The sequence below is a fragment of the Lissotriton helveticus genome, chromosome 1_1, assembly GCF_964261635.1.
Source record: "Lissotriton helveticus chromosome 1_1, aLisHel1.1, whole genome shotgun sequence".
Classification (NCBI taxonomy): Eukaryota; Metazoa; Chordata; class Amphibia; order Caudata; family Salamandridae; genus Lissotriton; species Lissotriton helveticus.
Genome location: NC_136057.1, coordinates 1567457450 through 1567462168, shown reverse-complemented (window position 1 = coordinate 1567462168; position 4719 = coordinate 1567457450). Strand labels below are relative to the sequence as shown.

General features: G+C 50.3%; 1 pseudogene; it reads right to left on the bottom strand.

Annotated features, from left to right (window-relative positions):
• Window positions 1–1633: 1633 nt before the first annotated feature.
• On the bottom strand, window positions 1634–3030 carry LOC144764618 (uncharacterized; annotated as a pseudogene).
• Between the last annotated feature and the right edge of the window lie 1689 nt (window positions 3031–4719).

Below are 4719 nucleotides of genomic sequence, written 5' to 3'. Positions count from 1 at the left end.
GTTTATACAAGAGAGCAATCATTCCTTCCCTCAGAGTGTGGGGCATGATTCCCTCCCTCTCCATCTCCTCATACACCTGCAGGAGATGTGGTCCCACTTGGTCCCACAGTGAGGCATAGAACTCGACTGGGAGACCGTCACTACCTGGTGTCTTTCCTGACTTGAAGGATTTAACTGCAAGGTGCAGCTCATCCAAAGTCAGGGGGCATTTAGGGTTTCTCTCACTGTTGGGGAAACAGTTCTTGGGATACCAGACAGAAACTTTTCTGCCTGGTCTCCCTCTGACCTCTTCTCTGAGTAGATGTCCCCATAGAAATCTGTCACTACATTCCTAATGTCCTCCCTTGTGTCACAGAGGGTTCCCTCCTTATTGCGCAGTTGAACCAGAGGGGTGTGCGCAGAGTGGATTTTCTTAAAGAAGAAGGAGTTGCATTTCTCCCCCTTCTCCAAGTTCTCCACCTTGGAACGAAAAATGATCCTCCTGGGTTTGTCGTGAAAGTGCTCGCTCAGCTCTTTCTTGACTCCTTCCAGGGGGCTCATGACGTCCCATCCCCGGAGTTGGAGGTCGTGCAGTTCTTCCAGCTCTTGCTGTATTCTACTGAACTCCCTCTTTCTCCCCCTTTCAACCTGCCTGCCCACATTCTTGAAAAAAACCTGGAGCCTGCCTTTGACCTATTCCCACCATTCCCCTGTGGACTCGAATGTGTCTTTCATGGCCTGCCACTGGGTGTATGTCTCCCTCAACACCTCCATCACACCCTCTTTCTCTAGCAGAGAGCTATTCAGTTTCCAAGTGCCTGGACCAGTCAGGAACTTGCCCGTCAGTTCCCCTTGGAAGTGGATAGCTCTGTGGTCAGAGAAATGAACTGTCACCATTGAATGTTGCTTGACCTTCACTGATTGAGAGGTGAAGATGAAGTCTATCCTGGAGCGCAAGGAACCATCAGGGCGACTCCAGGTGAAGTTCCTGGCATCCACCCCCATGGTCCCAATGACGTCTGTCAGGGAGGCCTCACCCACCATCTCTACCAGTAGTTTCGTAGCATCATCCATCCATCCTTCTCCAGCCCTGGCCCCACATCTACCACCTGCTTCTAGAATACAGTTAAAATCCCCACCCATCAAAATTGTTCTTGAGGTGACCAAGTGTGGCCTGATGCGCTGAAACAGCTCCCGTCGCTCGCCTACATCAGAAGGGGCGTACACGTTGATGAGTCTAACTGGCTCTCCTGCCCATGAACCGTCATGACAACGACAAGAGCCCTGCCGCCCTCCAGCTCGGTGACTGAGTCCATCTTGAAACGCCTTCTTCTGACTAAGGTAGCCACTCCTACAGACCTACTGCTGTTCCCCCAGACCAAAAGGAAGGCCCTAGGGTCCACTGCTGTTCTAGGTGTGTGTATGATGTTGCAAAGGGGATGGAGCATTCCTGAATCATGTACACATCACACTCCTGGCTGGCAAGAAAACTTAAAGTACTAGCACATCTGCGCCTGTCTCTAATACTCTAATAATACATTTACGGAAAATAACGAAATAGCCATCATTAATTAGTTTTTAAGAGTAAACTTAATACTTAAAGACTAATTATCAAGTCAAGGCAATTGGTTACAAATACATTCGACAAGGCTACTTACAGGGCAGGTTCAGCCTCCTGTTGGGTCTCTTGTGCTGGGCCTTCTTGCTCGGCAGCTGTTGCTTGCTGTTGCACGATGGCTGCTCCACCTTCTTGGCTGGGCTTGGGGTCTGCCTCCTCTGGGGTGATGGGCAGGTCTTGCTCTTGGCCCTCGATGGTGGTCTCAACCTCGTCTACTCTTTCTGGCGATGAGGGTGGGGACGCTTCCATGGAGCTTGCCAGCGCCCTCATCTCCCTCAGCATTTCCGTCACTTGCTTGAGTTGCTCATTCGCGGTGTCTTCTTCTGGCTGCATTTCTTCTTCTGGATCCTCGAGTGCGGAGTAGGAGTTGTGGGTGCTCACGGGTCTATTGCTTGTTCCTTCAGAGTCCGTTGAGTGTCTCCTTTTACTGCGATCCTGTGTTGTCCAGGCACCTACCTCCGGGCCCTCGGTGGCAGTTGAGGTGGGGGTCTCCATTGGCTCACTGTGCTCACCGGGCTCAGGTATGGTAGTTGGGGTATCGTTGGGTGTCTGTGTCTCTGGGACCTTGGCGGTGTCCTGCTTGGGCGCATTCTGGTTGTGGCCCTTCCCTTTCCCAGTTCCCCTCTCCTGCCGCGGGGCTGGGACTGTACGCAGGGTCACTTCTGCCTCCTCTGGTTGGCCTCTCCATGGAGGTTTGGCAGTTTGGGCATAGGATTTGGCTCTTTTTGGGCAGTCCTTAAAGAGGTGGCCTACACCCCCACAGAGGTTGCATGGGGTTTTCTCTTTGCAGGTTTTTGCTGTGTGGCCTTCTTTTTTGCAGTTCCTGCATATTTGCGCTGTGCAGTCCTTGCCAGTGTGGCCTGGTTTGCTGCACCTGTTGCATAGTTTGGGCTGCCCAGGGTAGTATAGGTATCCTGAGTCGCGCCCTAGAGAGAAACTGGAAGGGGGGTGGTGGATTCCATCTGGGGCCGACGGGTCCTCCTTCAGCTTCACCATTGCTGTCCATTTACCATCCCAGATGCCATCACTGTCCAGGTTGCGGGAGGGTTCATTAGTCACTGTGCAGTGGCGGCGTAGGAAGGTTGTCAGGTCTTGGACCTTGACATGTGGGTTGTAAACGTGTATGGTCATTCTCTTGACCTCCAGCACGAGCTGGCGTTCCAGGTGGAAGTCAGAGAAAGGTTTCTCCTCCCGTCGTGACCAGCACATCTGCCAATACCTCCTGCAGATTTGTTCGGACATGAACATAAGCAGGTAGGTGCCTTTGGGTACATCCGTCATGATGCACCAGATTTCTGCTGCTGTGAACCCCATCTTGGTTACCAGCAGCTCATGAATATCTTCCTGCTTAGGAGTGGTGTGGTGCCATCTGACTCCACCTTTCTCTGCAGCTTTACAGTGTTGTGGAACCATTTATTCAGAGGTCTTCTCATCCTGCTGTTCTGCTGTGGCCAGGTGAAGAAGAAGGATTCCTAAAGGAGTTGGAAGCAGGTAAGTGATCCTCAGGCCAGTAGACAGGGTCCCCTTCAGGTGGGTGGAGGACCCCGGCAGACCCTCAGCTCCAGCACGGTGGGTGTCCCAGCGGGGGCTGGCAGGGGTCTCCTTCAGGATGGCAAGGGATCCCCAGCAGTTGACCGGTTTCAGGCTAACAGCCCTCATCAGCCAGACTAGCTTGAATCCTGTGGCAAAGCGAGCAAGGGACCCATGTCTGGACATACCCTGGCAACTTAGGGCGAACAAAGCAAACACAAGGACATGATGGATGCAGTGCATAAACTTTTCAAACGCTCACCCCCAGTCACAGATCTGGGTTGAATCCATCATCATTATTTAGCTCACTTTGCCACCCCGTTTCAGACAAAGCTATATGCAAATCAGTCTTGACCCTGTGCCTCATGGGAACAGTCCAGACTGAACTGCCAAGCCATGTCCTCCCTGGACCGGAAACAAGCACCCCCTTTTGTACTGCTTTGTTCGCCATAAGAACGGTGATGGAATAAACCCAGATCTGTTGACTGGGTGTGAGTGTTTGATTGGTTCAGATGCTCCGTCCATCACCACCCCCTTTTGTACCGCCTGGTAGCCATGCTAAGCACACTTTTCTTGACCTCTCAGATGATATTTTTGCATTTGCCCTTTCCACAAATTCTGCATGGAAAATTGAAATGAATATTCAACTTTTTGGAATGTTATATTGTTTCCCCTATCTTGACCATTCTGCACGCAACTTTCAAAGTTAAAACTTAGGTGGATATATTTTATTTTCTCCAAATAACACTAGTTCTTCCTAGGGTGGTAGATTCCTTCTCTTTCCACACATAGCCGCACAGATTCAGATGTCAGATTAAAAATCCAATGTGTTTTTAAACACTTTTGGGAAATTTTTAACAAAAAGGTACAATTTCCAACAAACAAAGAATGTATTTTGGATGCATGCTTGATCAAAGGTTTCTTCGGGAACTGGAATGGGATACACATTTTGCAAGTTTCCTCTATAACTGTTCCTCCCTTTATGAATCTGCACAAAACTCCACAGGATCAAACCTGCATGTGTTCAAATGTGCACATACAACACACACATACACACACTCACACACACGTTTAAACAAGCATTTACAATGCAATGGTCTCGCCATTCTTAAAGTTAGAGCTATTGGCATTGCTCATGACATTATTTTTATTTATGTTTTTTGTTTTTAAAACATAAATAAATGGCATTGTAATTTACAATGCCAATAGCTTAATCGCTCGCAAATGCGAGACCTATTGCATTTGCACCCACACAGAGCCACACACACAAAGCCACCCACACACACATACAGAGCCACCCACACAGAGTCATTCACATAGAGCCAGCCACACAGAGCAACCCACACACAGAGCCACCCACCCACACACAGAGCCACCCACCCACACACACACACAGAGCCACACACACACAGAGCCACCCACACACACACACAGAGCCCCACACACAGAGCCCCACACACAGAGCCCCACACACAGAGCCCCACACACACACACAGAGCCCCACACACACACAGAGCCACACATACCGAGCCACACACACACACACACACAGAGCCACACACACACACAGAGCCACACACACACACAGAGCC